A 24,649-nucleotide genomic window follows, 5' to 3' on the forward strand; every position below is an offset into this window, starting at 1 on the left:
TAATGCCTGTGAGCATTTTATTTAGCTTTATAAACACCTGACCTGTTAGGCTTCTGTTAAATGAAACCTGAGCAAAAGAGTGAACAATAAAAAATAGTAAAAAACTATTATGTATAAATCAACAGTTTTATTTTTTGCAGTTAATGGTTTAGTGTATGAAATATAGCGGCATCTTGGGGTGAGAGGTCATGAATTGCAACCAACGGCCCACTTCACCCCTCCCTTTCTAAGCGCTACGGTGGCTGACACAGAACTAAGATGTCGTCAAGTTTTCGCTTCTTTGCTGAGGGAGATAACGTATTTGTGAAACGCGCTCTGTTGAGCAGTTTGTCCGTTTAGGGCCACTGTAGAAACAACATGGTGAATTCCATGCAGGGGGATTGAATGTCGATTGAAATGGCTCATTCTAAGGTATGAAAACATAACGCTTCATTATGTAAGGTCTTTATACATCTCTGAACACATGGTTATGTAGTGTATAGCATTTCTGTCAATGGATCCTTTAAGCGCTAAACTAATCATTTGCATAATTCACATATACATTTAAAGACGTTAAAGATAAAAAAGATGCTTTAAAAAAATCTGATGTGGTGGGTTAAATTTAGGTCAGCTGTGTTCCACTACACAATATTTTCAATATGTGTTTGAAGTAGACTGAAATAAAGACAAGGGCTTGAAGAAAGGCAACACCACAAACTGCCAATAAGAATTTCACATTCAATAAACAAGTAGATACATTATGTAAATGTGCATTTTATGTAATGAAAACATTATGTATATTCATTTCAACTAGCCTGCTGCTACAGAAAAGAGCATTTGGTTGTGTAACGTCTTAATAAAATCACTTAATAAGCGTTGCATCTTAACAGCCGGGCCGGAAATGTCAATGTGCACGACAGCTTTTATAAGCGATTCAGCACTTCTCAGAATAAAGCCACCTGGCCTGGGTTTCATTCTCAGCTGGACAGTCAACCGACTGCCTGATGCAATTCTCTGTAAGGAATCTCTAAAGTAAATAGTTCATCAGTGGTAATGTTCCTGTGGTTAATAAATAAGCTGTACATAAACAAAACGTGTTTGGGGAAAATATGCATGGGTCATTTATTCTGGTGAATCTAGCTATTATCTATTTTATGCCACAGTGTTAGATTCCCACTGGTCTCTTTGTTCAATTCATCACAGTAAAAGCTGTCAGAAGAACTTGCTGTTAACTCAATTAGACGTTGTTTCCACTTGGACTATTCACCGTCTCACTGTCATTGTGGGAAAACCTCGGGCTGAGGAGAACATATCATTCAGCATTCTTTCTTTGCTTCAAACTTCTAACCTAGACCTCCTCATGTTCACCTCTAAGATCTTCCTCCACGACAATTAGCATGATGTTCCACAGAGCAGTGACTTGTTCCTCCTCGTTCCATCTCAGCGCAGCATTTCTAGGCCACATCTTTAACCCCATTGTCATAGGCTGACAATGTAACATTTAGCTTCCCTGACATGTCCAGCTAGCTACAAGCAGGGAGTTTACCTGACACAGGGTGGCATTGCTAATCACTCTCCACTTCAGCCCGTTCTCCGCTCCTCCGTGCCCTTTATCCTTTTCCTCATCCTCACGCATCTTATTTGAGAGAATTAGGAAGGAATCAATCATTTGTCACGTCTATGTGTTGTTGCGGGCCTCTCCGCTCGGATATCTGTCTCCAGGCTAACGGGGAATGGGGAGGATCATTGAGCGTGTGGAAGAATCCAAAGTGACGTAGGTTGAAGCTCTGGTACTTTCTCTGACAAACAGACTCCCGTTTTCCCTTGAGGCTTTTCTTTACCAGGCTTCCTCTCTCTGATGCACTGCAAATATTTCCTGAGCCAACTCAGAGGAGTTCTGTTAAGAGTGCGTTTTGGAGAGAATTTACACTCTGATTGGACGGTGCAGCCAAACGTGTACGAAGCATGGGGCCATGCGACTCTGAGTTACATGGGCTGGTAGGTTCATATGAAATGATTGAAGAGATTCACAAGTCGTGGTGGCATTTGTCGAAAATAGTAAGAAATAGGGTATTGATTTGCTACTTTACAGGCAGTCGTTGCATGAACTGCGGGGGCAGGACTAAATAGATGCTGCTTTTTATAACATTGCGATATTAAATCAGATAATCTTTTGCTCGTCTCACCTAGAACCTTCCATTCATACAGGTTAACTGTGTAACCTCATTTTTGCAGGATGTAATGAATAAATTACACTAGTTCTCAGCACTTTTAATGCGTTGTCCTTGTCTTCATATTTTCCTAATTTATTTAACTAATAACTCTTTAATAAGAAATACTCGTATTTTGATGATTTGACTGCATAAATATTTCTGTGTCCAACATGTGAGGACACATTACAGATGGTGAAATTATACATATTTGAAGTAAATAATCTGTAAATAAATAATCTGTCTTTAATCATAATGATTGAAAATTGAGCAAATTTTTTACTTTACTAACATAAAAAAACATGTTCAGAGAGCAAGGTGCTATGTTAATGTTAATATTTTTTCCTAAAAGTTTTATTTTTATGAAAAATTCTATATTCTAAAATATTATTTTAGTTTATCCCTCTGCATATTAGCAATATTTTCTCTTTACTCTGAGGATACAAATGCTTAAAGTGCTAGAACTCTTTAAAATAAATGAATGGTTTTTTTTTCAGTCAAAACATTTATTCGAGGGTCAGACACACTCTCCCAATTTAAATCTAGATTAAAAACACATCTTTTCAGCCAAGAAAAAAATGCTAAATAAACCACAGGGAGGCTGCATTTATTAGATATTATTTATTAGAATAGTTTTGCTTTTTCTATAAACACCATGTGTGCTGTGTTTTACCTTTTTGTGTTTTTCAGCCTTTCTTATTTTCTCCTGTAAATCTGCTTTGGAACAATACACATTGAGAAAAGCGCTATAAAAATTATATACACAATTTCTGTGTTCCTGTCCCATGTACTTATCAAAGGAATGATTCTGTTATTACCATTATGACCTCAATAAAGTGATTGCTCCATTTTCATTCACCTGTGTGAAAGCATCTTAAAGAGATTCTCATTAATCCTCTTTATGTGTTTTTTTTCATTTTATGAAAGGAATATGTTTCGGAGTATAATGCATGCTATTCCAAGAGCTCTTATTACTACAAGAAGGAATCACAGAGCAGAGAATAACAGCTTAAAAACGAGCGTAAGTGTGGGTGTAATACCAACTCCAGTCAGTAGAGGGCTTCATGAACTACTGCAGTCTAAGGTGTCCTGTGGATGCAGTTGAAAATCCTGAATGAAGTAGTCTACCTCTTTTGTAGTAAGTCTAAACACGTTGAGATGTTGTTATCAAACATAAATAAACACCAACAGCTCTGTTTAATAATCCTGTCAAGATCGATGCATTGCCCGTTTAAAATAGGTTGGATAATGAAATCTGCGTATATGTACCTAGCTGTGTTATTTATTGCTAGTTGTTATACTGAAGATTTATTACTTCACGTGTGTTTCACTGAAATAAATACATAATTTGATTCTAATTCATGAACTCGTGAACTATTGTACAAAGCCTGTTTCGGTTTATACCAAGCCAGCAGGTATTTTCGTGTTTAGTTTGAGCATATTCTGAGTTCTCAGGCTCAAAAAGGTGGATGGGTTTGGAGCGGGTGTCATGGTAACTTAAACTATACAGCTAACCTGCTCTGGTGTTAGAACTATTGAACTATTCTGGGTGAGAGATTGCAAACCAAAACTGGACCAATCAGCTCTGAGCAAAGTGACAATTTGATAAGATATTAAAGGAAAAATATTTTTATGCTAATTGTTTATTATATTTATTTTGTATTGATTATAATTATGTATGATTCATATAACTCATAATCAAATAATTATTACATGAGTTGATGAATATTACTCAATAAATAATGAACCAAGCTTTTCAATTAATACAACTATATACTGAATGTATAAAGCTTTTTAAAGTAATAAAGCATGGAAGTAAACAGTGTTATGTACTTCCTTTTTGTCTTATTATCCGGCCAGTAGAAAACAATGGAAGTGGTGTCCACAGGGGCACGCTAAAAACACCATTAAAACAGCCCTAGTGAATACACATGTCGATCACGGTATTGTGGTCACAGCTGGTTGTGTTCGCGAGGATACGACCACAACACCGTCCGCTTCCTGCTTGACTGCGGCTCCTAAGCCATCTGCGGCGGTGGTGATAGGCGGCTTCTTATGGATGTAAATTCGTCGCAGCCATTGCCGCGGACCGTCCAGACCCCGTCGTGCTCGCAAACTCAGCGAACGCGCTCAGGTGCCAAGTTCCCGGGAGAGCGTGAGGAGCACAGAAACCTGGAGCGCCCCCTTCGTGGTGTTCAAGGTAGACAAGCAAGGTTGCCCTGACTTCCTACAAATCTGGAGCTAAGGGCTATGTCGGTACCCCCGGTAGATCGTGCTGTCGCGATACACTTTTGCCCACAGATGGCCGCCACTTGGGGGGTCCAAATAAGGCTCCTTTCCGAAGCTTGCAGGCTCTCATCATCGCTGATCCTGGGGGCTTCCACTGCGGCAGATCCACCTGTTTCCCATCACGCCATGGTCATGCTGCCACCAGGCTAAGGCGTTGAAGTGGTTAGGCAGGGGTAAGCACGACCCAGTGGTCAGGCAGGTGACGGCGTGCACGCTGGATCGGATGACCCCCCACAGAACCCTCCACAGAACCTCCCCTCACGCGGGCGAAGAAGCAGATCCCTCGCTAGTTCCCTCCTGACACTGTCTGGGGGCCTGGTCACATCTCCCCAGCATGTCACGACGGGTAGTGAGGATGATCCATCTTGGCTATGCGATCCGGTTCGCCAGGCACCACACCAAGTATCGTGACATTATCTTACCTCAGACAGAGACGAGAACGTTCTTGTGCTTTGGGCCAAGGTTACCGCCCTTCTGGAGAGGGGGGCAATCGAGCCCGCCCCTCTGGCCGAGATGTACCAGGGGTTACGGCCCCTACTTTGTCGTCCCCATTTAAGGAGGGGGGCTGCGCCTCATCTGTGGTGATCGCTGAAGCGCACCGTGGAGTTCGCCCGACACCAGGATTGGTTCGTCGTTATCGACCTGAAGGACACGTACTGCTTGCCTCGTTTCAGACCGTCTCGCATACTAATACAAGGTCCTGCCTTTTGGTCTGGCCCTGTCTCGGCACGGCCTGGCACCTTTGACCAGATCTCTGGAACCTCCACGTCTGGCCCCTGGATGGTACAAGGAGATCCTGAGAGACATGTTTCCCGCAGTTGTGAGCACGGTCATTCAGACAAGAGCTAACCATTTAGTGACTTTACGCTTAAGTGGCCCCTCTTCTCATCCTGGTGCGCTTCCCGCTGGGAAGACCTACAGAGTGTGCGGTCAGTGTCGCGCTGTCCCCTCAGGTAAGTGTCTTCCATGGCACAACCTGACCAGCGATTCCTAAGGGGCGCGATGGGGGGCTAAAAAAAAGGGGTCTTGGTGGGCCTGCGTAAATGAACGGTCGAGACCCTCGGAGGACCCCACCTTCCTCTTCATGGTGAAGACGGTTCTCCTGATGGCGCTCCACCCCATGGAGGGTCCTCAGTGCGCCCCTTTGGCAGGCATTTGCAGAGCTGCGGCTTGGGCAACGCCCAGCACTTCACCAATGATGGACCTTGTCTTGAGGAAGACCTATGGTCGGTTGGGCGTAAATCTGCTTAGCGCCTTCTCCCCTCTTAAGGTTTAGTGAGTGCGCTATTTCAGCCTCCATTTTTTCCTCCACTCGACGAAGTATAGGCATTCCATCCATCATTATGCACTACTGGCGGCAGGCTGAGCGGAGTACTACCTGAGCACTGTATAGCCCTTACCGGACCTAATGCTCCACACGAAGTAACCGCCCCCAGAGTGGTTCCGTCTGATGTATCCTCATGAGCCGGCTCCCGTGTTGGCAGCCCATGACTTCCCCTAGGTGGGCCTCCACCTCTCTTGTTCTGTCAGTCTCGACACAACGTCTTGTTCCCCTAAATGATTAAATGTAAATGTAACTTACGTATCAAGTAATTTACATCCACAGTGGGAAAGTCGGTGGAAAGTTGTACATTACAAAGACCACAAATTTGTGTTTTTTAAAGCAAATGTAAATCCCAGTCGAAGTGGACCAAACATTTCTGGATCCTTATAAACTAATACAGAAGAATGGAGACGGACGATTGCCCTTTTATAGCTGGTCTCTACCGAGCTGCAACATCCATCACAACTCTAAACATACTAACGTTACTGTCTGTTTTTATGTCAATTAAAAAAAACAATTTCATGTTGTTCATTCTCTCCCTTGTTTACTTCAGATTTATTCATCATAGTTACATGACCTGGTAAACTAGGCCATCACCCTGTTGAAAAAACCTGCATATTCTCGGTTAGGTATGTTTTGATGCCTGTGTGCTGTTTTTTGCTGATTTAATCTGGTCATGTGCTGGTCCTAAAATGGTTTGAGCTGGTGAGGAAGTAACACATGACCAGCTCAAACCAGCCTGCAATTGGTGCAACTGGCACTCTAACGAGGAGACTAGCATTTGTCGCAGGGTTACTAACCTTTTGTTTGCCATCGCATACCGCTGGTCGGGAAACCCCCTTTCCATCAGTGTCGGAAGTCCCCTCCGTCTGTTTCCCAACGTGACACATTGAGCTACACTGGTCATCATGAGGTTCGGCCCACCGAGAGCTCCAAATGGCCATCCGCACCTGTTTCATTCTGTGCTACACAATTTCAACAACTGTCATGTATTTATCACTTTCAGTGGAGAAGCCCTTCCTCCACAAATATGCCGCATATAGTGTATTTCACATGAAAATATACTTTTATTTATGATTATTGGAATATGTATTTTTGCAACTTTTGGTAAGTGTACTGCTTTTTCTTCATTTATCCATCATCTTATTATCATGTGCCATGAACGCCTTTCTCTAAAGGGTAAGATAGAAACACACCAGGCGTTGTCATGAATAATTAGGAAAAATTTCTTCTCATTGGAAAAGAAAACACAGTCTCATGATCAATTATGAGACACCGACGCCAAGCGGTGTGCAACAGCCGAACCTGATCTAAACCTGGTTGGGTTTTTCTGGTTTTGTCAAGCCTGATTACTCTGCAACCTGGAGTTTGTTCATCTCTCTTTGTGTAATAGGCATCAGTGGAAAAGTTAAAGTTAGAGTTTCTCTCGCAAATGACTGTACACACACATGTACCTGTAACATTTCAAATTAACACACATGTTTGCTGTATTTTGCATCTTTATTATTTAAAGATTATTTATTAACTCTCACTATTGTTTTCAGGCGCATTGCTGAAGATGAGTAGTGTTACTGAATGCAACATGGTCGTTTCTTCCTGTTCTATCAGTAATCTTTACAGTGGTTTATACAGTAGGCCTATCTAACTTGCATGCTCGCATTATTTAACTTTTTCAAAGCACACAGTACTGAGGTTTTCAAGGACTACATACAAATGTTGGCTCATCGGGCTAAAATGTTATGATTTAGTGTTCTGGAGTGTATATGCTCATGGCGAGCTGTAAAATTATTGGAAAACCACGAACCTAACCTTTATCTTCGTAAAGAAAATCCACATGGCCAGGCCAGTCAGTGATTCAACCCAAATATATTTAGAAATACGTATTGGTGCAAAAAAATCTGAAAAGGACACTCCTAATTTACATTTCTACTTGCTGCGGGAACATTTTAACAATACAAACTGTACTGATCCATTTAATGGATATTACCCTTTATAATCTACATGCAAGTAGAGCGATCTAGCTGTCCAACAATAATGTGAATTAAAACTACAGGCTTAGGGTTCGCTTTCATAATCTCCATAATGGCAAGGGCTTTTATTCCTCTAGTCAATGAGAGGTTATTGGGGGCTGCTTCCATTATCAGAGGGGTGAGTCTGGATGTTAGAGCGCCTCTGAAAGCTTGTAAAGCTGCAGACCGTATCGACCACGGTGAGATATGAGCTCTGTGGCAATCCGTGACACCAAAGCTTCTTTGCCACATATGAACGCTGTGTAAATCTATTGTCACTAAGCATGCTATAAAGTGTAAGCCTCAGTAAGTAAGCCCAGTACAATAGACTAGCGGTGAGGAACCTTAAGACCGTATATGAGTATTTACACCTATCAGGATTAAAAAGGGAAATATAGGTCATCTTTCCATTTACTGTATGGTCAGTTATCACCTCTGTATTATGGCAACAGCTTTTTGATTGTTTGTTTGTTTGAGGACAAATTTGCATATCGCAAATGTACTAAAGCTAAAATGTACTAAAAATTGTATGCATTACACTTGATTGTACTTTTAATTACATTACACATTACATGTAGACTGCTATATACATATATATTTATACAGCATATATTGAAGTATATTTCATCATTTCACATATTTTAACATTTGTACATCTGCAAATATATTAAAGTGAACTGTAGAAAAAAAATCATATTTTCATCGATGAGATGAGATAATTAAGACATTCATCATTCAAATGGGAACGCGTAAAAGCCTAACAAGCATTTGTTTTGATGACAGTTAAATGTAAGCAGCACCTATTTATATTTGTTAGCGCTTATGGGTCATTATGCTGCTGTCATTTGTCAGCATGGGGGCTGTTTATTCCTCAGGATCTCTAGAGGAGCAGCACTCAGTATAGCAGGGTGCAGATTTGTCTCTACCACTGTATTGGCTTGTATATGGCCTTCTCGTAAAGTAAATCACCATGCAACATATTATAAATCACATACACAACACTATATAATAAAACTACATGTGGATTTGAGAAATCTGAGATGATGTAGCAAAAAAAGTGGAGCTGTAAGATCTGAATTTCTGTTTGTAAAATGGTGGGATCAATATTATGTTGCAGTTATTCTATAATAACTTTTTCGATAAAGCAGACTGATTATGATTAGACAAATGCAACAATTCATTTTATGGCATTTGTCTGGTTAAATGTATTTGGATATAAAGGAGGTAGAGCTTTATAGTACCTTGTCGCAGTTGTCCTTCTATTCCTGAATTAGTTTAATACCTGAGAGTTTCCATCTCTCTGCAACAGACGTCTTCTCAAACGTGACTGATTACCGTAATCTGTACTCTGGGCAGCCATTAAGCAAATTACCTGAATCATTGCAAGGATTAGTCTCATTAACACATGATTAGCATCAAATTAAAATAACGAGTGTTTAACTTGTGATGTCTTCCAGTTGTTTGAACGGCTTGATCAGCCACACTGGACGTCAGTGAGATGGAAAATATGAGCAATGCTGGATCAGTGATGGAAACAGGACAGTTATGACTTCTTTCGTTTTAGTTCACAATCAAAGTTTGACAAGTTGTAGCTGTAATTTTAGCAGTCATGCACTACAATACAGTGCATATAGCTTGTATGTTTTGAAAATTGGTGTCTTTTAGGTAGATACAGTCAAGGTCATTCCAAATTATAACAGCAACTGATGTCCAGACATTGTTTTATTTCTTAGTTCGTATGGACTGAGAAAAGAAAATGATGACATTGGTAAAAACTCACTCAACGGCATTGTATTCAATTTTAAAAGAAAAATTGTACAAAAAATAATAAGTATTACCATAATTTCCTCTGTAGGAGCTGACAAATGGCTGGCGAATGTTATTTGTAATGCTCCTTCTGCTTTTAGATAACTCTAACAGAAGATTTATTTTAATACCAAAACTGCATATTTTTCCATCATTTAGTGAAGTGTAGTTTAAAAAACCCATAATACTAACATGCTGTGGAAAGATTAAAGTTAGAATAAAATTGCATTTCACCAAGAGGCTGGGGATGACAGCTTTGTTTATGACGTGGTAGGGAACAATATCTTTAGTGCTGATGAAAACAATAGCTTGAAATAAATACTCAGGGCTTACATTTAATTTAATCTACAAGGGATTATGGGTCTCCTAATGTCAGTGAGTAAGATTCCCAACTGAATATTAAATACATTTCTCTGCAGATGGTTCTACAACATTATCTGGTAATGTTCACAGATTTTTTTTCCGTTCCTAATACTGCCATGTGGTTAGAGCATCTTGGTATGGGCATTAGGGGGGCAGGTTTTCTCACTGAGCGATGCACTTGTGTGAAGAGCCATGACAGAAAACATATAGGGCTTTCTGTTGCAAGCTGTGGCAGTGAATGGAAAACACTATGCTGAAGCTTAACATTCAGTTTTGAGTAAAGGGACAAAGCAGTATGTTACTTAGAGGAATTGACACAGATGCATTATTCAATAATAGGTCACGTAAATTATAGACTTAACCTTCATATTGAAAATACTGTGAATCTCCATAGTTAACCTTTGTCATACTTTTTATATTGAATTTTAAAATGTCATCCCCACAAAAAAAAAAATATAAATATATATTTAAAATGTTTTCCAACGAAAACAACTGAAACTATTCTTTTAATGCAATCTAAAGAAACTTATATTGCATTTGATGTATTTATAATTTTTTTCAGTCCATACATTGATCAAACTCATGACTTTGGTGTTGCTTGCCCCAGTCAAGCTACAGGAACACTCAATAAGATTAATGAATGTTAACCACTTTCAGCAGTGCCGTTCTTTATCCTGTAAAAAGAAATTGAATCTTCAAGACCAGAATTCCAGAAGACACCGTTGTCCTTAAATTTAAATTGTTCTGGTTTGATGAGTTAATGAACTTTAGATGGCGGGATGAAAAAAGGTCCCTATCCTACTACAGCAAATAGCCAAGGGCAATAGCCGATAACTAATGTGAATAATATTGCAATTAGCATAGCAAAGTACTTACAGGGAGCAAATTAAAAAATTCATTAACGTACGCACTTAATTAAGAAACAGTTTTGGGTTTACATGATAAATTATGACACCTATTAAATCTTCCACTACAGGCTGTAATGGCTTCTTTGCTCATGGGCAAAGGAGTTTCCTTTAGGTTCCCAAGAAGCCTCAGAGGATCTTTGCTATTTGTCACGGATTTGATAAGAATGATGTCCTCTGTGAAGACTGGAATTTCCACATTCAACTCAGCCATGTCCCTTTTTAAAGGAAAAATTAACCAAACATGAACATTCTCTCATAATTTAGTCACCGTCATGCCATCCCAGTTGTATATTACTTTCGGTCTTCAGTTAAAAACAAAGATTGCTCATACAGATATGCGTTACTATTAGATATAGAAATAATTTACTGTTCCTATCTGGTATGTATATTCTATGTCAACCCGGCATCACGCCAGTAACAGACACGCTGGTCACTCCTCTAGGTGTGAACATGACATGCTCAGTTATTTGCACTTATAAAACTAAAACGATTTTAAAAATACGTATTAATTGTACTTTTATACAAAATAATATATATTTTTGAGCACTTAATCCCACTGCTACCCTAAACCTACCCACCTCCAGACGATTAATATATAATAATAATTATAATATAGCCGTACGATTGTGTGAGCACAGCATGTTTCAATCACCGACGACGTGCTTCAGGAAGGAACGCACGCAAAGATGTATACACTCAAGTTAGGGTGTGACGCAATAGGTGCAGGACAGCCAATGGCGTTTCACAACATAATTGAACTTAATGACTCAAACTGTCATGAGACACATGAGAGTCAATGCCATTTCACGTTGCAAATTTTGAAATTGGACGCAATTATGTAACATTATGTTACACGCTTCGATATAATACTGGGTTGTCTATTTACATATTGCTTCGCAGTAAACTCATACTGAATTAAGAGTTGACTCCCACAGTATTTATTTTCCCTACTATGGCTGTAAATGGGGAGTGAGATCTGACATTCTTCCAAATATCTTCCTGTGTGTTCATTAGAACAAAGAAATGTATATAGGTTTGGAACAAACTGAGGGTAAGTAAATTATGCTAGAATTAAAAAATTTTGGTGAACTATCCCTTTACGGAAGATCATCTGAGACCGTAGTGAGTTTTTGTTGTCTGATCTATCTGATACAGACATGCTGTTTACCAGCAAAAAAGGTAGCTGACCAGCATGATTATACTGGTGAACCTGGTGGTACATAAAACTTGTTAAAGCGGCCCTTACTCAGACAGTTTCTGTATATCTCATGTTACTTAACGTGAGTACTTAAAGAATAGTATCGCTTAGTAAGGGACTAACGATTTTTCATGTTTGAAAAGAAACTCTCAGAAACCAGTACGAACACTAGGGGAGTGAATTGAGCGCGTAATACATCAAATAATTTTTAAAGTGACGGTGACGATAGCAATGTTGATGGTGTGAAAGTACAAATATAGATATCATAGTATCATCTACAGAGAAGCAGTGATTTAAATAGCCTGAGTTTTGTGAAGTTCAGCTGGTGTATTTACCTACTGCGTAATTTTATGTGAGCTACAGCTGTAGGTTGTTTGTTAAAATTAATGAATCGAGAGCCACTGAAAATAAGTCAAACATTTGGTGTACAAAGAGAGTTTCCCTCTTAGTTATAAATCCCCCATCATGATACAAGTGCTGTTTGTGTGCCAATATCAGTGTAATAAAAATGTCCTCCTGTGGTGAATGTGTTCTGGTGGAATATTAAAGTAATCCAACCCTGATGGGTAGTAACGCTCTCTTTTTTACATCTCCAGTTGTGTTTATTAACATTTAAAAGCTGAGTGAGTGTGCCTGGAGCTGAAAACTGTTTACAGTCTGAAATAGCACAAGTTTTTTAATAAATAATTTTTCTTATATAATTTTCGTGTTTAGACTATATTAAAAGGGTGTCTGCTAGAAGTTATGTTTGGGCCACATAGCGTTTGTTTATTGTATTGCTGCTGAAACAGTCTATTGGAATAAGTATGACTTTGTTGCCGCCATCTTGGTATCATCCCTGGGCAGCTATTAAGTAGTACAGTAATGAAATGGTTATTATATGTGGGCAAGATTTACTTACTAAGAGTGACATGTTTCGAAACTTAGGAGCAACCTTCACAGATGATAAAAGTTGCCTCCAGCTTGCGTCATGTGTCACAGGTTAAGTCACATTCTATCACTCCCAGATGTTTGGAACCATTTCCACAGCTGAGCTATAATAAAGTGGCCAACTCAATTTCTATTCACTCCTCAAAGCCTGCTGTCTGGCATCATAATATTTACTCGACGTGACCTCCCTATACCTGTTCAACAAGTAAATGCATGATAAAACATTTAGATTCGATAACGGCAAACAATGAGGTTAATTCAGGCATGGAGATCCACACTTCCGCTCATTTAATATCTTTTAAATAAGTGGCCAGAGTCGAGAGCATGACTGAATTATTAACTGTGTATTTCGTAACGTTAGTGACAATATGTTAACGTGTTTTTTTCTTCCTGTCCCCCTGCTGGGAACAGATGGCTCCTTTTACTTTATTTTCCACATCAAGTATGATTATTTCTTTGTGCCAAAAGCCACCTGCCGTTCCTCGGTCTCTGCACTAATTATTTATGTTGGTAACACGCAGCAGGACTTGTTATCAGTTGGATGGTGTCTTAATAAAGGCAGGCACATCAACATATTGACATCGTGTTCAAGGGGAAAATGTATCATCGGCCGGAGCGATGGCCAGCGTAACGGCGCTCGGATGTAGGCTGCTTGCCAACGCTGCCAAAGATGACCTCCTTTTGTGACTCCTCTCTCCAAGCCCTGTTCTGGACCATGCGATGATAATTAGGTAAAAGCCTATTAAAAAGTCAAATAAGGGGAATACATTAACATTGAGAGCAGAACCGAGTGGTTCGCCCGGTTGCGGTGTGACAGAGAAGGGCAGGGGGTCCAACTACTCAGTGCGACGTACAATGTCGCAGATGAATCCAGCTGAAAAGGGTCCTTCTGTCAAAAGCGGGCTGAATGTTACATCATCTCTCTCTGACTCTACACACACACATGAATGTGGACGGACACACACGCACAACCGAGCAACAACGGCCAGAAACACAAGTACCAATTAACTTAAGTATTCACTGAATTTCAAAGCAATTTGTCAGAGGGATAGGTCAACTTTAATCACTGTTACAGCCCTGCGCAAATATAGAGCACTTAATAATCACATATCCTCAACACTTTAATTCTCCGGGTTGGAAAAGAACTATCTAGTAATTAATGCCTCATATACACATATTCCACATTTGTACTTTCCGTAGTGTGACCCGAGACAGGTTCACATTGATGCCATTTGTGATGACTGTAGATGCTAAGTATCGTGAATAATTACGCTTTTCAGTGTTGGGCGAAAAGCTCTATCCTCTTTGGACCAAATACAAAACCAAGCCGGCACCCAAGCTCTCATCAATTTAAAATTCTTTATCCGCCCATTTAACTGCGTATATAGAGGTTTGTGGTGCTTAGGAGGTGAATGCAGAATCAGAAATGCTATTGTGGGGTCAGACAATGTCCCAGTCTAAGTAAATCTATAATAGCTTTAGGATTAGAAATATGCTGCCTGAGTTTAATTACATATTGCTTTAGAGAGGTTTAACGTTGTGCTACTGAGAACCAAGCGGTTTCAGGAAGGAGCAGGAGGTTTGTACAATGAGCAGATGTATTCCTCATATTAAACAAGACGATTGCTGCTTCTATTAAGACGGTGCATCTGTTACAATCATAGGACATTTTTCTCTGGGTTGTTTCCACATCACATCACATGTACTACATATATCTGGCAATGTAACCAAGGGTTGCTCCTATAAAGTCATATGTGGGCGGTTTCAGCGTCAGTCAAAACTTGAATTCTCAGAGAATGAATTTATTAGCAATACATTGAACTATCTATTTATATTATACTTTATATACTAAACCCCTGATGATATAGGATATGTAAAGGTTTACTATTTTAAAAAGAGGAAAAAATTAAGTATTATGGGTGTGACACAAAAGGAGTGCATGTTTTTGAGAGACAACCCACTTTGCAGGATAAACATCTTTGTAAAATGTATCGACTGAATTATACGTGTAAAGCAGACACTTAACTGCTTATTATTCATTCTTCACATTTTATTTTTTGCTATGAAAAATTCTTCATGTTTTTAACTTGAAGGTTTTTGGACACCTTTTGTATTTCAGCGCTATGGCTTTGTAATATTTCTTCGCTAGGTTTCCTTTTTCATTACCGGAAGTCAAGAAAAAATGAAGAATGCACAACATCTTGGTGAGGTTCTGATTAAAAGTTAATGCATCGTTCCATGAAATTAGGGCAGAATGAAGTGCCCGAGCTCCACATTAAAGTGAGTTATGAAGCTCAATTCAGCTTTAAAAAGTCAAAAAGGACTTTGCAAAAAACATGTGTGAAAATGTGTTCATTTTAATGCAATCAAACTGCGAAGTCCTGACTTAATTAGTAGGACATTCTTCAATAAATTACCTCAATGTCCCTCTTTAGACATGTTCAAAGAATATTGGCAAGTGTATTATTACACAGTGTTAATTAGTATGCAAATTCATTTTTCTATGATCACCTTCTTCATTATATTTAATCTCTCTATTTATCTGATAGATTGAATCCATGTCTGCCATGTACAAGTATGATGTGATTTACTGCTGTCTTTTAAAGGGATAGTGCACCCAAAAATGAACATTTCAAACCTCTATGACATTCTTTCTAATGCAGAACACAAAGGAATATAGTTTAAGTAAGGGCTGGTAACCAAATAACTACTGTCCCCATTGATTTTGGTTTTGTGTCCATACAATAGAAGTATATGGGTACCACCGTTGTTCGGTTACCAACATTCTTCACAATATTTTCTTTTGTGTTCAGCAGAAGTCATACATGTTTGAAATGAGTGATTTGGGTAACGTATCCCATAAATTAGATGCTGGTTATTGCACAATTCCACAGCTACACAGGACTGTCATTTTCAACCATACATAACTCAAATATGGGTTTTTTAGCATGTTCTAATGGGGTGTTTAGAAAAAAAAGTCCTCTCAAGGACTTAATAGACAGAATGTAGATTCAAAGAAAGTAAACCAAATGGCTTTTGCTTTGACAATTACTTGTTTTTTTATGATGGTGCATTACCAGCTGTGGATTCACAATTCAGCTGTGGGTTTCTCTCGGTGTAAAAAAATAAAACAAACTCTTTTAATTTTAAGCATGAGAAAATGTCAACTGAAATTATTCTTCCAATTATTCTTCGAAAAGCTTCCAGTGTATTTGTGTCAGATGGCCACTCAATATAGGACACAGCCCATCTTAGACTCCAAGACACCTTGATATTGCACTACCGGGGATCTCTCTCTCTCTCTCCTTCCAAAGAGTGATTATTGAGAGGGATCAGTAGACTCTTAATCCCAGACTGTCTGTCTATCAAGGGTCCCCGTTGTCACTTTTATTATTTAAATACTGTCTAATGCTCATAATCCTGCGTGGAAGCCTTGCTCTGAATTAATGTAAGCCCCAAACTCTTACTGTGGGGCAAACCAGCTAACAAAACCCAACTGGGTTGTTGTCAGAGTTAAATTATGCCAGCACATTACATATAAAACAAAGATCGAAATTCCAGACACCACTTCTCACCACGTCAAACAGCAGAGCTCCAGCTTTAATCACACCCTGTCTAATAAGACCCCAGAGAGTAATCTTGCAGCAATTTCCGCCTATAAACAAGATCATATTGTGGCGGGTCACCTGCACTAACCTTCTGTCGAATTACAGCCCTGCGATCCACTCTGATTGCTTCAATCACGGGGGCAGATTTGAATAGCCACCAGAACTTTCCAGTAAAGCGCTCAGCCTCCTGATTTATCTCCACATTGAGGAAATTACATTCACTAGCTGTCCTCTCTGTTTGGAATCCATTATAGTTTATTATTATCCTTGCAATACGCGCGCACACGCATGCGTGTCGTGGCACTAAATGAGGAAAAGAAAAACAGAAGTTCCAGCTGAGATTAAGGCATAAATTGTGGCCATCATGCTGTTGCGAAACAGTGATCTGAATTTGATTAGGCTTCCTTTTACTCCAAGTGTGTGTGTGTGATATCTAATCATGATCCACTTGCACTGTTGTCAAAGCAGTTTTCACTAGTTCCAGATCCATGAAAAACTTCATTTGAACAGCCCTTGCCGTCAAACCTGCCCTTCGAAGACTGGTCAGCAAATTGTATGGTAGAAATGCGGAAAATTGATTCACATGCACAGAACTTTTATAATTGTCTTAAAATGTGGATTGCTTTATATTGCTAGTAACAGAATTTAGGGCTGTCAGAGCAACAGGTGTAAATTCTCAGTGTCTCTTTAAGGTGCTACATGATGCCATAGAAGAACAATTTTTTGTTGTATGGTTCCATATAGAACCCTTAAGATAAAAAAGAACCTTTCTGTTTCACAAAAGGTTTCTTTTTTATGTTCGCACTGCAGGAACTGGCAATGGTTTTTAGTTTTTGTGGGACAAAATTAGCTTCTTTGCCAAAACAGGGGTGTAACACAGAAGATGGAACTATCAATGAGGTAAGGGTATGTTGACAGGCTGGATACATGTCACTGAACTTGATTTTAAACAGTAACAAGACATAAACTTACAGCAAGCTAATGTTAGCTGCATTATGGTGCCTTTGTCTGCACCTTTGTTCTTTTCTCCACCTCGTGATATTGTTTTCAGCATTTCAAATTGTTGTAGATTTAATCTCTTAGCACTCCTTTTTGCTCTTTTATATGTCTACATCACATTTCTGTTAAGACAAAACGCTTGAAACACAACAAAAACAGATCAGATCATGACATCCTTCAATTGTTTATGTTTTTTTAATTGGTGTGGATGCAACCTGGAAAATGGCCAGAGAGAGAAATGACAGCTCTGCTTCTTTCTGTAACTTTGTTTCTGTATGGTGGGCAAATCACCCTTTGCAAAAGCAGCTATGGAATGTTTTTGGGCAACCAAAAATGATTTCTATAGCATCGATGTGAAGAACCTTTGACTGAATGGTTCTTTAAAACGTTATTCTGTGGTATCACTGTGAAGAACTTTTGTAGCACCTTCAGTGATGTTTAAAGCATAAACTTTATTTCATTTGACATAACTGTAAGTTAGTAAACAGCTCTCCAAGTCTCACACCTCTACCCTTTCTTACGTTAGTTTCAGTCTGCACACAAACACACATACACAGGTTCCCTTCAACATCTGTCCATATTTCTTTGAAACCTTAAGCCACTCTGTTCCCAGTAATCAGGTGGTCCTCCAGATCAAATAAAAGCAGAGGTAGTGCCATTGTAATGTGAATTAAACCTTTTAAGCCCAATGAAATACTTGTCGTTGGACAGAAGTGCAATCCTTGCACAGACACATCTCTCTCTCTCTCTCTCTCTCTCTCTCTCTGCCATATGGTCGTTCCCTTAAGGGACAGATCCTAAACGTGTGTTTGGGGTCATCTGCCTCAGACAAACATCTGTGTCTCAGGGAGCAGGTGAAGACAGGAGGGTGTGAAGGAGAGGTGACACTCCCCCAGCCACCAGGGGGAGAGGGAGGTCTTCATAAATAATCTTCAAACAATCTGCCTTTCTTGACTCCCACTATTGATTACTTTTATGGCCAAAATCTAACATCTGTCACCGTGGAATCTACAAATTAATTATGCGGCTTCCTCTAGTCAAGAATGGTAGAGCTCAGCCTGTACGTTTTTGGCTGGGAAACCGAGGCAAGACGCTGCTCGAGACGAAGATTTTGGATTGTATTTTTAAAATACAAAGCCATTCCACATCCCAGAATCATAAGATGACATTCCCTTGAAGTTTCATTTTGTCTCATTTCTCCCAGAGAATTCAACTTGTGAACATTATTTGTGTGCTCGCTTTGTTCCAGCGTTTTAATGTCTCATTTTTATCTAAACCAGACACATCTTTAAATATAATGAGCCCTGACATCCCACAAGAGTCGAGATAATCCAAACTACTAAAGACATACGATCACTAATGGATTTAAAAGAATATGAAATTGAAAACCCCTCGACAAGTTCATAAAAGTTTGTTGTGAACAAAGTTGATATTCCGTTTTCTTTTGTGTTTTTCCTCAGAACTTTCCTCGTTGTTCACAGGGTGGTGGAGGATCTTCAGCTGGAGCGGGCTGACAGAAGACAGCTGTCTGCCTGTCCTCTAGCTCTGCAGTGAGGTGCCCTGGGAGTTCGTCTGCTCAAGGGTCAGCACCTTTGTGGGAAGGCAACATTTGGTACCAGTTATTGAACGGCAGGGGTTCGACTCGCCCTCTCTCACCATCTTTCAAGGGAAAGAGGCAAGGCTGAGGCAGACTCTGGGCTTGCCCATCATCCTTCAAAGCTGAAGGAGGAAGTGACCTTGAGATGGTGTGGGGTGGTGCCACGTGCTGGTTGGCGCTGTGTTGTAACTCGAAGACTGATTGTGAGCCGAGTTGACTGAGGATTTAGGGCTACACTTTGTCTTGTGAGAAAAAGGGGTGTGCAGGCTTCATTACTGAAGTGTTAATGTAGAATTTGGTTAAAGGGTCACACAATGCATGAATCTTTTTTGAGATTTAAAGAAAGTGTCAATAGCTGTCATGCAAAAAACTAAAATCTGACTCATAATGACGTTGCAGTTGAATGTGAATTCAAAGATTCTGAAGTTCTACAGGAAGTTGTTTATGTAAATAGCCAATAACTGCTAAGCATGGCATTGTATATCGTGACAAACAACACATGCTCTATTATACCAGCTGGTGTAATGATGTGATAATGTCAGACTCATTCATTTCAGCACACAGTTTACAGTGGCTTTTTACGACACCATTAATTGACACGCAAATACATTAAAACAAAAATAACTTGACTGAAATGCAGTAGCAAGCTCACATCTCTGTCGTAAACACTTTTGGTGGTAAATTGTCTGGTCGCTAAATAATAAGCAATTGCAAAACATGCATGACTCAACTAACAAATCTTTATACAGTACACTGTCATTAGCAAACGAGCATTCATTAAACACTCGCCGGTAGTTTAAATTGTTTAACGGTGAATGACTATGTTTATTTGCTAGAATTTGCTAGAATTTAATAGGCTAAGATGTTGAATGTCCAGTTTTATTGCATGAATATCTATTTAGGCTTATTTTAATATTTAAAGGGATAGTTCACCCAAAAATTTAAATTCTGTCATGAATTACTCATTCGCTAGTTGTTCAAAACCTGTATACATTTTTTGCTTGGTTGAACACAGAGATTTGGAAGAATGGTTGTAACCAAACAGTTATGGGACCCCATTGACTACCAAAGTAGGAAAAATTACAATTACCAAATCTTCTCTTTGGCCCCCTCTCCTTTCCTTGTTAGCTTCCCGCCTCTTATTACCCACACCTGCACTTGCCGTTTGTCTTGCCTTGATCTTTGCAAATTGAGATAAGAAGACAGGTTTGAACTTCTAAAATATGTAAATGTTTATGTACTTAATAAAAACGTAAACAAATTTAAACAACAAGGTTACAAATTTCTTCATAGGAACAGTTAAACCAAACATTTACATTTTGTCATCAAGCAAGCAGTTTGATTGACAGGCACACTGACCAATCATAACGCAGATATAATACTTATTGATATATTACTTACATGTCAAAATGTATGATCAAGCAGGCAAGAATTGCTTTGCATCTCTGTACTGTGATGACGGCACCTTCAGAGAGCAGCATTTGCAGTGTCATTTTAAGGAAAAGACGTTTTCACCAATGAAGTAGTAAAGCGACAGGTGTACTGTGTTTTTTGTATTTAACACAAATAAAGATTAAGACACTGATGGACTGATATGTTAGGTTACACGTTACATGTTATGTTATTTTATTTTGCGTAGGGTCAATTGAGCTAACAGTTGTTATTGTAATATTCCAATTAAACGAAAGTAATACATTCTGTGTTCTCAAAGGAGAAGATTGTTTCAAGAAGTTTGAGATTAATTAAAGAGAATTCTCGAACACAAGATCACTGAAATCTGAGTCAATATCAAATGAAGAAAAGAGAAAAAGAAGAAAAAAGACAAATAATGCAAGCTAGTGTGCTAATCTGAATGATTTATGTTACTATCTTATTACTAGTCATTTAGGGCCATATGTTTAAGCATTATGTTCAGATCTTTAAAATGAAATTAATAAATTATTTAGCTAGAAGATAATATCTGATTCGCTCAGATGAAAATTCAATTAAAGTGTTCTAATTGGGACGAGTCACTCCTTGTGCAATCAGCGTAACCATGGAGACAGAGGAAATCAGAGCAGCACACCTGCTGGTCGTTAACACCTGCACCTCATCCCAGCCGCTATAAAAGCTGAAGCCACAGAAGTTAGGGTGAATGGTGACTGAATGGCGACCTCTCAAGGGCACATTGAGGCCGGTAAACCGACCTGTAGCTCACACTACCCAGAACGTGCCGATGCCCACTCAGCTCGCTGGTTGGCAGGCTGTGTGGTGCACCAGACCGCACCATCAGGAGCTCCACAGCGAACGGTGCCGATAGAGGGCCACCCTGTTACCGCCACGCAGTTCCGTGATGCTGGTCCAGCCTGGGATAGTTCAACCCCGCCTCTTAGAAAGGCCTTACACCGCCATGGAAAAGTTGGGGCCGGTCAACTACCTCGTCCGTCAGCCAGGACGACGCCAAGAGAAAGAAGTTTACCACATCAACCTGCTTAAGAAGTGGATCGGCTCCGAGGGCCGAACCTCCGGTGGTACAGATGAGAGATCAACTGTCCCCCATCCAGAAGAAAGATGTCCAGTCCCTGGTCATTCAGTTCCAAGACGTCTTCTGTGAGAAGCCCGGGCAGACTTGGATACTACATCATGAAGTCCGAAGGCCACCTGGTGTCGTAGTAAGACAGCAGCCCTACCGGGTTCCATAGGCTCGTCGACTGGCTATAGAGAAGGAGATCAACCGGATGAAAGAGCTTTGAGTGAAAGATGTTCGCCCTCCCGTAGCCCCTTGTCCAGCCCCATAGTTATGGTCTCAAAAGCAAACCCACTCTCCACTTCTGCAAGGACTTCCGTCGGCTCAATGAAGTCTCTAGCTTCAATGGATATCCGATGTCCCGAGTGGATAAGCTCCTGGACTGACTGGGAAAAACCCGCTTCATCACCATGCTAGACCTTACAAAAGGGTAATACAAACTGGCCACGTTCCAGTGGATGCTGGACATCTTGCTGTGGCCCCACCAAGCAAACGCGGCCGCCTACATATACATCACATATACATCTTGTATATACATCAGACTGCGGAGAATGCTGATGGTTCTACAGAAGGCCGGCTTAACGGAGAACCCCAAAAAGTGTCATCTCGGACTCGCCGAAGCCCAGTACCTGGGGTACAAGGTCGGAGGAGGACTTATCCAGCCCCTAGCGAAGAAGGTGGAAGCCGCCCGGGATCCCCCCAATCCCTGCAACAAATCCCAGGTACGTGCCTTCATGGGGCTAGCGTCTTACTTTCAAAGCTATATCCCCAACTATTCATGCATAGCCAGTCCCCTGACCGACCTGACCAAGAAGGGGCAGCCAGAGATCGTGAAGTGGACCCTGGAAATGGAGAAGGCGTTCCACATCCTAAACAGAGCGTTGTCTTCATCCCCTGTGCTAAGTGAGCGAGACTTTGGCTGCCCCTTCGCCCTCCAGACCGATGCATCAGACACCGGATTAGGAGCAGTGTGGTCCCAAAACCGAGATGGAGCAGAACACCCCATAGTCTACATCAGCCGAAAACTCACCCCTGCTGAAAGCCGATACACCACGGTAGAAAGGGAGGCCCTGGTCATAAAGTGGGCAGCGCTTCACACTGGTGACCGTAAAAAAAAACAAAACACGAATGCCAGGGTCTCAAGGTGGTTTCTAGCAATCTACGACTACCACTTCAACGTGGCACACTGGGCCGGGACCTCCCACGGCAACGTAGGCGGTCTGCCGAGGATGTGGTCAGGATTGAAATTTAAATAAAGTAACTCCCCCCTCCCTCTCAACAGCTCACTCCATCTCTCCACAGGACGTCCCTACGGACCAGGTCGACGCTTTGGGGGAGAGAGTGTGACGAGTCACCCCTTGCGCAATCAGCGTCGCCATGGAGACGAAGGAAATCAGAACGGTGCACCTGCCGGTCGTTCACACCTGCACCTAATCCCAGCCGCTATAAAAACTGTAGCCACAGAAGTGAGGGTGAGCTATGTCTCCTAGACACGATCTCTCACACATTGTTCTTGTTTTAGGCTCGGACAACTGACGTGGTGTGCGTGTCGCTACTCTGCCTGCCACATAATATTGAAAATGTTATTTAACCTCTGATATCTGATTTAACAGTAATTGTATGTAATCTGTCTGATTCTGAAAATTTAACTCAGCCCTCTTGGATTAAAGAAATTATTATGAGCTGTGCAGTTCTATTATGAGTTTAATAATCCATTTTGAGATCTGATTTATATTGGTATTAGTGATAAATGCCCTGTCTAACAAACATCTTACAGCAGATCATATTACAATTACATTTCTCATGAGACTGGTAAACTACTAAAATATGACAAATATGATATTATATCAATATATGAATACAAATAGTATACGTTTTATCGCATAAAAACACTGAGTTAGAAATGCTGCTGTGGTCTCGAGCCATTCATGGCATTGTTGTAATATATTTTTGTATCAGCCTACATTAAAAGACATCTGGCCAATGAGTCATAGACGATTCTGTTTTGCACCACTGCTCTTTTTGTGTGTCCTCTGTGACATCACCATAAAAAGGACACTAAAAACAATACCGTTCTGCATATTTTGCTGATTTTGGCATATGCTTCACTAAAACAGAGGCATCAGACATTTTTGCAAACCCAAGCAGTCTGCGACACTGCCCAGCGATGCCCCTTTGAGGCAAAAGGTTTCCAAACAATTTCCAGTTTTTGTTCTGAAAGCACAAATGCGAGAGCTTTGCATATTCACAGTTTGCCGCTGGAGGCTAAAACTGTTTGCAGTTCGCTGCTTACTTTCCTCACTGCCAGCTAAGCCCTTGACTAAGGTCACAAACTATTTGCCCAGTTCTATTATTCAAATAAGGATGGGAAGTCGCGACGATTGCTCTGCCCAGCAGCTAGCTCCATCATTTGTAGCTATTTCAGCATATGCTCGCATGATAATAAAAATGTAGCGTTAAATATGGTGGCAAATTGAATTTTGTTCCAGGGTACAGGGGGAAAACTAACCCGTTTTTCACAAACCTGTTAAGCGAAGACTGTTAATGCCAAACCCTGATAATGTTTTTTTGCATAATATAATTTATAGTCGAATTGAGGTCCATAAAAAGGTGCATTGTAAAATATGTCCATTATGCCAGAATGTCACTAGGTAATAAAGGCTTTATACCGTTTTATGGGTCTCAATCTGTTGTTGTTCATGGCAGTTTTGGAATCTCTTAAAAATTCACCCATTATATTAATGCCTCTCTTCACAGGAAAATGTTGGTGGGTTTCTTTTATTCTCAGGATGTGCGTTTACACCTTTTAACTCGACATAAAAGAGATGGCAAGGAAAAGTATGTTATTGATGTTATTATAGAAGGTCTTTCTTTTATTGAAGTTATATATCTTTCTTTAACAGGGCTGTAAAGGTTACACAGT

This window comes from Barbatula barbatula (genome assembly GCF_947034865.1).
Source record: "Barbatula barbatula genome assembly, chromosome: 2".
NCBI classification, from domain to species: Eukaryota; Metazoa; Chordata; class Actinopteri; order Cypriniformes; family Nemacheilidae; genus Barbatula; species Barbatula barbatula.